Source organism: Schistocerca gregaria, chromosome 7, assembly GCF_023897955.1.
Source record: "Schistocerca gregaria isolate iqSchGreg1 chromosome 7, iqSchGreg1.2, whole genome shotgun sequence".
Classification (NCBI taxonomy): domain Eukaryota; kingdom Metazoa; phylum Arthropoda; class Insecta; order Orthoptera; family Acrididae; genus Schistocerca; species Schistocerca gregaria.
The window spans coordinates 108,244,527-108,257,083 of NC_064926.1; the positions used below are offsets into that span (position 1 = coordinate 108,244,527).

General features: G+C 50.5%; 7 non-coding genes across 7 annotated transcripts; all 7 read right to left on the reverse strand.

Moving 5' to 3' along the window:
- Nucleotides 1–955: 955 nt before the first annotated feature.
- Trnal-uaa (transfer RNA leucine (anticodon UAA)) lies at nt 956–1,039 on the reverse strand. The gene has a single exon. It is a non-coding gene; the product is annotated as a tRNA-Leu (tRNA).
- Nucleotides 1,040–2,804: 1,765 nt separating this feature from the next.
- Nucleotides 2,805–2,888, reverse strand: Trnal-uaa (transfer RNA leucine (anticodon UAA)). Its single transcript has one exon. It is a non-coding gene; the product is annotated as a tRNA-Leu (tRNA).
- Nucleotides 2,889–4,641: 1,753 nt separating this feature from the next.
- Nucleotides 4,642–4,725, reverse strand: Trnal-uaa (transfer RNA leucine (anticodon UAA)). The gene has a single exon. It is a non-coding gene; the product is annotated as a tRNA-Leu (tRNA).
- Nucleotides 4,726–6,478: 1,753 nt separating this feature from the next.
- Nucleotides 6,479–6,562, reverse strand: Trnal-uaa (transfer RNA leucine (anticodon UAA)). Its single transcript has one exon. It is a non-coding gene; the product is annotated as a tRNA-Leu (tRNA).
- A 1,753-nt stretch (nt 6,563–8,315) lies between these two features.
- Trnal-uaa (transfer RNA leucine (anticodon UAA)) lies at nt 8,316–8,399 on the reverse strand. The gene has a single exon. It is a non-coding gene; the product is annotated as a tRNA-Leu (tRNA).
- A 1,753-nt stretch (nt 8,400–10,152) lies between these two features.
- Nucleotides 10,153–10,236, reverse strand: Trnal-uaa (transfer RNA leucine (anticodon UAA)). Its single transcript has one exon. It is a non-coding gene; the product is annotated as a tRNA-Leu (tRNA).
- Nucleotides 10,237–12,001: 1,765 nt separating this feature from the next.
- Nucleotides 12,002–12,085, reverse strand: Trnal-uaa (transfer RNA leucine (anticodon UAA)). The gene has a single exon. It is a non-coding gene; the product is annotated as a tRNA-Leu (tRNA).
- Nucleotides 12,086–12,557: the final 472 nt, after the last annotated feature.

Here is a 12,557-nt window from a genome sequence, read left to right on the forward strand (position 1 = left end):
TTTTCCTCCACCCCTCGTCTCGCTCCGCGAAGGCTAGTGCGGATTACGATTCACAGCAACGTGTGTCCTCATGTGTCGACTTGTCTCGACTTTGCTCGGCTGACGCGAAAGCTGACGCTTGCAAATGGCCGTATATGTAGAGGACTGGCGCTAGAAACGACTGGGAGACGCCAAATCGACAAACACACAACGGACTCTTTCATTTGACAGTGGCCGCAGGTTCGCCCCTGTGCGTACCGAGAAGCAAGAGAGGTGTCAGCGTGCTGGACCGCAGGATTTCCGCGCAGCAGACTCAAAAACTAAGGAAAAAGGCAAAACTGAAGAAACCAATAGCTCGCGGACTTCCTAGCTGGTCACCCACCTGAGTACTAACCACGCCCAACGCTGTCGAATTTCGGTGATCGGGCATGGACCCGTGTCTTTGGCGTGGCATACAAGTTGGCGAGAACGTCGCCAGACGGGCGGACGCCTTAGTCCTTGTACAGATCACTTGGGATTTGCCTTTTAGGGAAACAAAATGGAATAGCCCTTGGTGGGATCGAACCCACAGCCCCCTCGTTATTAGCATAATAACAGTCTAACTTGGTGAGCTTATTGCCCGCGCAATACGGCCGCTTCAGGACTCCACTACCCCAACCGCCGTTTCATCTATCTTTATTAAGGCCCTGCCATTCATTGAACCACGTACGTGTCACTGTTGACTCATTTTCGCCTGTCGCTTCGAGCCCAGAGCCACAACACAACGACCACGGAAACGTCCGTGAGAAGAGCTAAAACTCGACACAGGAAAAGTATGTTCCGCTATTTCTTTTTGACTGCTCAGCCTATGGGACGTGAGACGCCAGCACTGCTGCCACTGTCTTCCCTAGCAAAACCTCCATGGCGTGTTTCTGCGTAATTTACTTGTTCTACAACATGAATGGAGTAGGTTAGTTTCTGAATGATTAAAATGCATTGTCAGATGTGGGGTTCGAACCCACGCTCCCTTTCGGGAACCAGAGCTTAAATCTGGCGCCTTAGACCGCTCGGCCAATCTGACGTGTGAGACAACAGCCCCAGTGACTTCCGTCTCTAGCATTATCTCAAGAACCTGACTGCGAAATCTGTTTCTTTTTTCGGTAGGACGGAATTATGTCAGTCTTACAATATTTAAGGCGCAATGTCAGATGTGGCGTAGGAAACGCATCCCGCGCTCTTCCGTCGTATCCAGTTTGAACTGTAACCAGCACAACTGTATTTAGTAATAGGATAATTTCCACATTGACGCAAAAGAAAGCAGATATTAGCAAACGGCATCTAAGGCCGTTTCCTAGGAACAGCCACGCTGTGCATTACGTACTCGTGGGAAGCCAATGAAATACTTCGTGTGAGGATCGAACTGTCACCTTCACTTTACAATACTTAGGCACTGCCCCGGCGGTACCGACGCATACGTACTGAAACGTCTTTGGATCGTCAGTGAGTACTTCATATTAGAAATTTCGTGTTGGCCCTGATGTGCATTAAAGGGCAGATTTCTTCAGTGGAAGTCAGTTCTGCGCCTAGTCACAGTATATCGCCCTAGCAGCACCAGGAAAACGGGTTCAGATGTGTTCGCCTTCCACTCGGCGTTGAGCGCCTACAGCGAGATAGCCTTCGTCCTCTGGCGCCAGGAGGGAAGGCGACACATCACGGCGCAAACAGCTTGTAGGGGAAGGCAGTGGTGGTGTGTCGGTCAGCGTGGTTGCTTCCCAAGTAGCTGATCCGGGTTCGAAACCCGGACACCACACGGAAGTTGTCTCCTTTACTCAGGAGAGTGTGTTCAACGCTACTTGATCTTCGAATTTCCGAACAGTTGTGGTACGAATGGTTTTCCTCCACCCCTCGTCTCGCTCCGCGAAGGCTAGTGCGGATTACGATTCACAGCATCGTGTGTCCTCATGTGTCGACTTGTCTCGACTTTGCTCGGCTGACGCGAAAGCTGACGCTTGCAAATGGCCGTATATGTAGAGGACTGGCGCTAGAAACGACTGGGAGACGCCAAATCGACAAACACACAACGGACTCTTTCATTTGACAGTGGCCGCAGGTTCGCCCCTGTGCGTACCGAGAAGCAAGAGAGGTGTCAGCGTGCTGGACCGCAGGATTTCCGCGCAGCAGACTCAAAAACTAAGGAAAAAGGCAAAACTGAAGAAACCAATAGCTCGCGGACTTCCTAGCTGGTCACCCACCTGAGTACTAACCACGCCCAACGCTGTCGAATTTCGGTGATCGGGCATGGACCCGTGTCTTTGGCGTGGCATACAAGTTGGCGAGAACGTCGCCAGACGGGCGGACGCCTTAGTCCTTGTACAGATCACTTGGGATTTGCCTTTTAGGGAAACAAAATGGAATAGCCCTTGGTGGGATCGAACCCACAGCCCCCTCGTTATTAGCATAATAACAGTCTAACTTGGTGAGCTTATTGCCCGCGCAATACGGCCGCTTCAGGACTCCACTACCCCAACCGCCGTTTCATCTATCTTTATTAAGGCCCTGCCATTCATTGAAACACGTACGTGTCACTGTTGACTCATTTTCGCCTGTCGCTTCGAGCCCAGAGCCACAACACAACGACCACGGAAACGTCCGTGAGAAGAGCTAAAACTCGACACAGGAAAAGTATGTTCCGCTATTTCTTTTTGACTGCTCAGCCTATGGGACGTGAGACGCCAGCACTGCTGCCACTGTCTTCCCTAGCAAAACCTCCATGGCGTGTTTCTGCGTAATTTACTTGTTCTACAACATGAATGGAGTAGGTTAGTTTCTGAATGATTAAAATGCATTGTCAGATGTGGGGTTCGAACCCACGCTCCCTTTCGGGAACCAGAGCTTAAATCTGGCGCCTTAGACCGCTCGGGCAATCTGACGTGTGAGACAACAGCCCCAGTGACTTCCGTCTCTAGCATTATCTCAAGAACCTGACTGCGAAATCTGTTTCTTTTTTCGGTAGGACGGAATTATGTCAGTCTTACAATATTTAAGGCGCAATGTCAGATGTGGCGTAGGAAACGCATCCCGCGCTCTTCCGTCGTATCCAGTTTGAACTGTAACCAGCACAACTGTATTTAGTAATAGGATAATTTCCACATTGACGCAAAAGAAAGCAGATATTAGCAAACGGCATCTAAGGCCGTTTCCTAGCAACAGCCACGCTGTGCATTACGTACTCGTGGGAAGCCAATGAAATACTTCGTGTGAGGATCGAACTGTCACCTTCACTTTACAATACTTAGGCACTGCCCCGGCGGTACCGACGCATACGTACTGAAACGTCTTTGGATCGTCAGTGAGTACTTCATATTAGAAATTTCGTGTTGGCCCTGATGTGCATTAAAGGGCAGATTTCTTCAGTGGAAGTCAGTTCTGCGCCTAGTCACAGTATATCGCCCTAGCAGCACCAGGAAAACGGGTTCAGATGTGTTCGCCTTCCACTCGGCGTTGAGCGCCTACAGCGAGATAGCCTTCGTCCTCTGGCGCCAGGAGGGAAGGCGACACATCACGGCGCAAACAGCTTGTAGGGGAAGGCAGTGGTGGTGTGTCGGTCAGCGTGGTTGCTTCCCAAGTAGCTGATCCGGGTTCGAAACCCGGACACCACACGGAAGTTGTCTCCTTTACTCAGGAGAGTGTGTTCAACGCTACTTGATCTTCGAATTTCCGAACAGTTGTGGTACGAATGGTTTTCCTCCACCCCTCGTCTCGCTCCGCGAAGGCTAGTGCGGATTACGATTCACAGCATCGTGTGTCCTCATGTGTCGACTTGTCTCGACTTTGCTCGGCTGACGCTTGCAAATGGCCGTATATGTAGAGGACTGGCGCTAGAAACGACTGGGAGACGCCAAATCGACAAACACACAACGGACTCTTTCATTTGACAGTGGCCGCAGGTTCGCCCCTGTGCGTACCGAGAAGCAAGAGAGGTGTCAGCGTGCTGGACCGCAGGATTTCCGCGCAGCAGACTCAAAAACTAAGGAAAAAGGCAAAACTGAAGAAACCAATAGCTCGCGGACTTCCTAGCTGGTCACCCACCTGAGTACTAACCACGCCCAACGCTGTCGAATTTCGGTGATCGGGCATGGACCCGTGTCTTTGGCGTGGCATACAAGTTGGCGAGAACGTCGCCAGACGGGCGGACGCCTTAGTCCTTGTACAGATCACTTGGGATTTGCCTTTTAGGGAAACAAAATGGAATAGCCCTTGGTGGGATCGAACCCACAGCCCCCTCGTTATTAGCATAATAACAGTCTAACTTGGTGAGCTTATTGCCCGCGCAATACGGCCGCTTCAGGACTCCACTACCCCAACCGCCGTTTCATCTATCTTTATTAAGGCCCTGCCATTCATTGAACCACGTACGTGTCACTGTTGACTCATTTTCGCCTGTCGCTTCGAGCCCAGAGCCACAACACAACGACCACGGAAACGTCCGTGAGAAGAGCTAAAACTCGACACAGGAAAAGTATGTTCCGCTATTTCTTTTTGACTGCTCAGCCTATGGGACGTGAGACGCCAGCACTGCTGCCACTGTCTTCCCTAGCAAAACCTCCATGGCGTGTTTCTGCGTAATTTACTTGTTCTACAACATGAATGGAGTAGGTTAGTTTCTGAATGATTAAAATGCATTGTCAGATGTGGGGTTCGAACCCACGCTCCCTTTCGGGAACCAGAGCTTAAATCTGGCGCCTTAGACCGCTCGGCCAATCTGACGTGTGAGACAACAGCCCCAGTGACTTCCGTCTCTAGCATTATCTCAAGAACCTGACTGCGAAATCTGTTTCTTTTTTCGGTAGGACGGAATTATGTCAGTCTTACAATATTTAAGGCGCAATGTCAGATGTGGCGTAGGAAACGCATCCCGCGCTCTTCCGTCGTATCCAGTTTGAACTGTAACCAGCACAACTGTATTTAGTAATAGGATAATTTCCACATTGACGCAAAAGAAAGCAGATATTAGCAAACGGCATCTAAGGCCGTTTCCTAGCAACAGCCACGCTGTGCATTACGTACTCGTGGGAAGCCAATGAAATACTTCGTGTGAGGATCGAACTGTCACCTTCACTTTACAATACTTAGGCACTGCCCCGGCGGTACCGACGCATACGTACTGAAACGTCTTTGGATCGTCAGTGAGTACTTCATATTAGAAATTTCGTGTTGGCCCTGATGTGCATTAAAGGGCAGATTTCTTCAGTGGAAGTCAGTTCTGCGCCTAGTCACAGTATATCGCCCTAGCAGCACCAGGAAAACGGGTTCAGATGTGTTCGCCTTCCACTCGGCGTTGAGCGCCTACAGCGAGATAGCCTTCGTCCTCTGGCGCCAGGAGGGAAGGCGACACATCACGGCGCAAACAGCTTGTAGGGGAAGGCAGTGGTGGTGTGTCGGTCAGCGTGGTTGCTTCCCAAGTAGCTGATCCGGGTTCGAAACCCGGACACCACACGGAAGTTGTCTCCTTTACTCAGGAGAGTGTGTTCAACGCTACTTGATCTTCGAATTTCCGAACAGTTGTGGTACGAATGGTTTTCCTCCACCCCTCGTCTCGCTCCGCGAAGGCTAGTGCGGATTACGATTCACAGCATCGTGTGTCCTCATGTGTCGACTTGTCTCGACTTTGCTCGGCTGACGCTTGCAAATGGCCGTATATGTAGAGGACTGGCGCTAGAAACGACTGGGAGACGCCAAATCGACAAACACACAACGGACTCTTTCATTTGACAGTGGCCGCAGGTTCGCCCCTGTGCGTACCGAGAAGCAAGAGAGGTGTCAGCGTGCTGGACCGCAGGATTTCCGCGCAGCAGACTCAAAAACTAAGGAAAAAGGCAAAACTGAAGAAACCAATAGCTCGCGGACTTCCTAGCTGGTCACCCACCTGAGTACTAACCACGCCCAACGCTGTCGAATTTCGGTGATCGGGCATGGACCCGTGTCTTTGGCGTGGCATACAAGTTGGCGAGAACGTCGCCAGACGGGCGGACGCCTTAGTCCTTGTACAGATCACTTGGGATTTGCCTTTTAGGGAAACAAAATGGAATAGCCCTTGGTGGGATCGAACCCACAGCCCCCTCGTTATTAGCATAATAACAGTCTAACTTGGTGAGCTTATTGCCCGCGCAATACGGCCGCTTCAGGACTCCACTACCCCAACCGCCGTTTCATCTATCTTTATTAAGGCCCTGCCATTCATTGAAACACGTACGTGTCACTGTTGACTCATTTTCGCCTGTCGCTTCGAGCCCAGAGCCACAACACAACGACCACGGAAACGTCCGTGAGAAGAGCTAAAACTCGACACAGGAAAAGTATGTTCCGCTATTTCTTTTTGACTGCTCAGCCTATGGGACGTGAGACGCCAGCACTGCTGCCACTGTCTTCCCTAGCAAAACCTCCATGGCGTGTTTCTGCGTAATTTACTTGTTCTACAACATGAATGGAGTAGGTTAGTTTCTGAATGATTAAAATGCATTGTCAGATGTGGGGTTCGAACCCACGCTCCCTTTCGGGAACCAGAGCTTAAATCTGGCGCCTTAGACCGCTCGGGCAATCTGACGTGTGAGACAACAGCCCCAGTGACTTCCGTCTCTAGCATTATCTCAAGAACCTGACTGCGAAATCTGTTTCTTTTTTCGGTAGGACGGAATTATGTCAGTCTTACAATATTTAAGGCGCAATGTCAGATGTGGCGTAGGAAACGCATCCCGCGCTCTTCCGTCGTATCCAGTTTGAACTGTAACCAGCACAACTGTATTTAGTAATAGGATAATTTCCACATTGACGCAAAAGAAAGCAGATATTAGCAAACGGCATCTAAGGCCGTTTCCTAGCAACAGCCACGCTGTGCATTACGTACTCGTGGGAAGCCAATGAAATACTTCGTGTGAGGATCGAACTGTCACCTTCACTTTACAATACTTAGGCACTGCCCCGGCGGTACCGACGCATACGTACTGAAACGTCTTTGGATCGTCAGTGAGTACTTCATATTAGAAATTTCGTGTTGGCCCTGATGTGCATTAAAGGGCAGATTTCTTCAGTGGAAGTCAGTTCTGCGCCTAGTCACAGTATATCGCCCTAGCAGCACCAGGAAAACGGGTTCAGATGTGTTCGCCTTCCACTCGGCGTTGAGCGCCTACAGCGAGATAGCCTTCGTCCTCTGGCGCCAGGAGGGAAGGCGACACATCACGGCGCAAACAGCTTGTAGGGGAAGGCAGTGGTGGTGTGTCGGTCAGCGTGGTTGCTTCCCAAGTAGCTGATCCGGGTTCGAAACCCGGACACCACACGGAAGTTGTCTCCTTTACTCAGGAGAGTGTGTTCAACGCTACTTGATCTTCGAATTTCCGAACAGTTGTGGTACGAATGGTTTTCCTCCACCCCTCGTCTCGCTCCGCGAAGGCTAGTGCGGATTACGATTCACAGCATCGTGTGTCCTCATGTGTCGACTTGTCTCGACTTTGCTCGGCTGACGCTTGCAAATGGCCGTATATGTAGAGGACTGGCGCTAGAAACGACTGGGAGACGCCAAATCGACAAACACACAACGGACTCTTTCATTTGACAGTGGCCGCAGGTTCGCCCCTGTGCGTACCGAGAAGCAAGAGAGGTGTCAGCGTGCTGGACCGCAGGATTTCCGCGCAGCAGACTCAAAAACTAAGGAAAAAGGCAAAACTGAAGAAACCAATAGCTCGCGGACTTCCTAGCTGGTCACCCACCTGAGTACTAACCACGCCCAACGCTGTCGAATTTCGGTGATCGGGCATGGACCCGTGTCTTTGGCGTGGCATACAAGTTGGCGAGAACGTCGCCAGACGGGCGGACGCCTTAGTCCTTGTACAGATCACTTGGGATTTGCCTTTTAGGGAAACAAAATGGAATAGCCCTTGGTGGGATCGAACCCACAGCCCCCTCGTTATTAGCATAATAACAGTCTAACTTGGTGAGCTTATTGCCCGCGCAATACGGCCGCTTCAGGACTCCACTACCCCAACCGCCGTTTCATCTATCTTTATTAAGGCCCTGCCATTCATTGAACCACGTACGTGTCACTGTTGACTCATTTTCGCCTGTCGCTTCGAGCCCAGAGCCACAACACAACGACCACGGAAACGTCCGTGAGAAGAGCTAAAACTCGACACAGGAAAAGTATGTTCCGCTATTTCTTTTTGACTGCTCAGCCTATGGGACGTGAGACGCCAGCACTGCTGCCACTGTCTTCCCTAGCAAAACCTCCATGGCGTGTTTCTGCGTAATTTACTTGTTCTACAACATGAATGGAGTAGGTTAGTTTCTGAATGATTAAAATGCATTGTCAGATGTGGGGTTCGAACCCACGCTCCCTTTCGGGAACCAGAGCTTAAATCTGGCGCCTTAGACCGCTCGGCCAATCTGACGTGTGAGACAACAGCCCCAGTGACTTCCGTCTCTAGCATTATCTCAAGAACCTGACTGCGAAATCTGTTTCTTTTTTCGGTAGGACGGAATTATGTCAGTCTTACAATATTTAAGGCGCAATGTCAGATGTGGCGTAGGAAACGCATCCCGCGCTCTTCCGTCGTATCCAGTTTGAACTGTAACCAGCACAACTGTATTTAGTAATAGGATAATTTCCACATTGACGCAAAAGAAAGCAGATATTAGCAAACGGCATCTAAGGCCGTTTCCTAGCAACAGCCACGCTGTGCATTACGTACTCGTGGGAAGCCAATGAAATACTTCGTGTGAGGATCGAACTGTCACCTTCACTTTACAATACTTAGGCACTGCCCCGGCGGTACCGACGCATACGTACTGAAACGTCTTTGGATCGTCAGTGAGTACTTCATATTAGAAATTTCGTGTTGGCCCTGATGTGCATTAAAGGGCAGATTTCTTCAGTGGAAGTCAGTTCTGCGCCTAGTCACAGTATATCGCCCTAGCAGCACCAGGAAAACGGGTTCAGATGTGTTCGCCTTCCACTCGGCGTTGAGCGCCTACAGCGAGATAGCCTTCGTCCTCTGGCGCCAGGAGGGAAGGCGACACATCACGGCGCAAACAGCTTGTAGGGGAAGGCAGTGGTGGTGTGTCGGTCAGCGTGGTTGCTTCCCAAGTAGCTGATCCGGGTTCGAAACCCGGACACCACACGGAAGTTGTCTCCTTTACTCAGGAGAGTGTGTTCAACGCTACTTGATCTTCGAATTTCCGAACAGTTGTGGTACGAATGGTTTTCCTCCACCCCTCGTCTCGCTCCGCGAAGGCTAGTGCGGATTACGATTCACAGCATCGTGTGTCCTCATGTGTCGACTTGTCTCGACTTTGCTCGGCTGACGCTTGCAAATGGCCGTATATGTAGAGGACTGGCGCTAGAAACGACTGGGAGACGCCAAATCGACAAACACACAACGGACTCTTTCATTTGACAGTGGCCGCAGGTTCGCCCCTGTGCGTACCGAGAAGCAAGAGAGGTGTCAGCGTGCTGGACCGCAGGATTTCCGCGCAGCAGACTCAAAAACTAAGGAAAAAGGCAAAACTGAAGAAACCAATAGCTCGCGGACTTCCTAGCTGGTCACCCACCTGAGTACTAACCACGCCCAACGCTGTCGAATTTCGGTGATCGGGCATGGACCCGTGTCTTTGGCGTGGCATACAAGTTGGCGAGAACGTCGCCAGACGGGCGGACGCCTTAGTCCTTGTACAGATCACTTGGGATTTGCCTTTTAGGGAAACAAAATGGAATAGCCCTTGGTGGGATCGAACCCACAGCCCCCTCGTTATTAGCATAATAACAGTCTAACTTGGTGAGCTTATTGCCCGCGCAATACGGCCGCTTCAGGACTCCACTACCCCAACCGCCGTTTCATCTATCTTTATTAAGGCCCTGCCATTCATTGAACCACGTACGTGTCACTGTTGACTCATTTTCGCCTGTCGCTTCGAGCCCAGAGCCACAACACAACGACCACGGAAACGTCCGTGAGAAGAGCTAAAACTCGACACAGGAAAAGTATGTTCCGCTATTTCTTTTTGACTGCTCAGCCTATGGGACGTGAGACGCCAGCACTGCTGCCACTGTCTTCCCTAGCAAAACCTCCATGGCGTGTTTCTGCGTAATTTACTTGTTCTACAACATGAATGGAGTAGGTTAGTTTCTGAATGATTAAAATGCATTGTCAGATGTGGGGTTCGAACCCACGCTCCCTTTCGGGAACCAGAGCTTAAATCTGGCGCCTTAGACCGCTCGGCCAATCTGACGTGTGAGACAACAGCCCCAGTGACTTCCGTCTCTAGCATTATCTCAAGAACCTGACTGCGAAATCTGTTTCTTTTTTCGGTAGGACGGAATTATGTCAGTCTTACAATATTTAAGGCGCAATGTCAGATGTGGCGTAGGAAACGCATCCCGCGCTCTTCCGTCGTATCCAGTTTGAACTGTAACCAGCACAACTGTATTTAGTAATAGGATAATTTCCACATTGACGCAAAAGAAAGCAGATATTAGCAAACGGCATCTAAGGCCGTTTCCTAGCAACAGCCACGCTGTGCATTACGTACTCGTGGGAAGCCAATGAAATACTTCGTGTGAGGATCGAACTGTCACCTTCACTTTACAATACTTAGGCACTGCCCCGGCGGTACCGACGCATACGTACTGAAACGTCTTTGGATCGTCAGTGAGTACTTCATATTAGAAATTTCGTGTTGGCCCTGATGTGCATTAAAGGGCAGATTTCTTCAGTGGAAGTCAGTTCTGCGCCTAGTCACAGTATATCGCCCTAGCAGCACCAGGAAAACGGGTTCAGATGTGTTCGCCTTCCACTCGGCGTTGAGCGCCTACAGCGAGATAGCCTTCGTCCTCTGGCGCCAGGAGGGAAGGCGACACATCACGGCGCAAACAGCTTGTAGGGGAAGGCAGTGGTGGTGTGTCGGTCAGCGTGGTTGCTTCCCAAGTAGCTGATCCGGGTTCGAAACCCGGACACCACACGGAAGTTGTCTCCTTTACTCAGGAGAGTGTGTTCAACGCTACTTGATCTTCGAATTTCCGAACAGTTGTGGTACGAATGGTTTTCCTCCACCCCTCGTCTCGCTCCGCGAAGGCTAGTGCGGATTACGATTCACAGCATCGTGTGTCCTCATGTGTCGACTTGTCTCGACTTTGCTCGGCTGACGCGAAAGCTGACGCTTGCAAATGGCCGTATATGTAGAGGACTGGCGCTAGAAACGACTGGGAGACGCCAAATCGACAAACACACAACGGACTCTTTCATTTGACAGTGGCCGCAGGTTCGCCCCTGTGCGTACCGAGAAGCAAGAGAGGTGTCAGCGTGCTGGACCGCAGGATTTCCGCGCAGCAGACTCAAAAACTAAGGAAAAAGGCAAAACTGAAGAAACCAATAGCTCGCGGACTTCCTAGCTGGTCACCCACCTGAGTACTAACCACGCCCAACGCTGTCGAATTTCGGTGATCGGGCATGGACCCGTGTCTTTGGCGTGGCATACAAGTTGGCGAGAACGTCGCCAGACGGGCGGACGCCTTAGTCCTTGTACAGATCACTTGGGATTTGCCTTTTAGGGAAACAAAATGGAATAGCCCTTGGTGGGATCGAACCCACAGCCCCCTCGTTATTAGCATAATAACAGTCTAACTTGGTGAGCTTATTGCCCGCGCAATACGGCCGCTTCAGGACTCCACTACCCCAACCGCCGTTTCATCTATCTTTATTAAGGCCCTGCCATTCATTGAAACACGTACGTGTCACTGTTGACTCATTTTCGCCTGTCGCTTCGAGCCCAGAGCCACAACACAACGACCACGGAAACGTCCGTGAGAAGAGCTAAAACTCGACACAGGAAAAGTATGTTCCGCTATTTCTTTTTGACTGCTCAGCCTATGGGACGTGAGACGCCAGCACTGCTGCCACTGTCTTCCCTAGCAAAACCTCCATGGCGTGTTTCTGCGTAATTTACTTGTTCTACAACATGAATGGAGTAGGTTAGTTTCTGAATGATTAAAATGCATTGTCAGATGTGGGGTTCGAACCCACGCTCCCTTTCGGGAACCAGAGCTTAAATCTGGCGCCTTAGACCGCTCGGCCAATCTGATGTGTGAGACAACAGCCCCAGTGACTTCCGTCTCTAGCATTATCTCAAGAACCTGACTGCGAAATCTGTTTCTTTTTTCGGTAGGACGGAATTATGTCAGTCTTACAATATTTAAGGCGCAATGTCAGATGTGGCGTAGGAAACGCATCCCGCGCTCTTCCGTCGTATCCAGTTTGAACTGTAACCAGCACAACTGTATTTAGTAATAGGATAATTTCCACATTGACGCAAAAGAAAGCAGATATTAGCAAACGGCATCTAAGGCCGTTTCCTAGCAACAGCCACGCTGTGCATTACGTACTCGTGGGAAGCCAATGAAATACTTCGTGTGAGGATCGAACTGTCACCTTCACTTTACAATACTTAGGCACTGCCCCGGCGGTACCGACGCATACGTACTGAAACGTCTTTGGATCGTCAGTGAGTACTTCATATTAGAAATTTCGTGTTGGCCCTGATGTGCATTAAAGGGC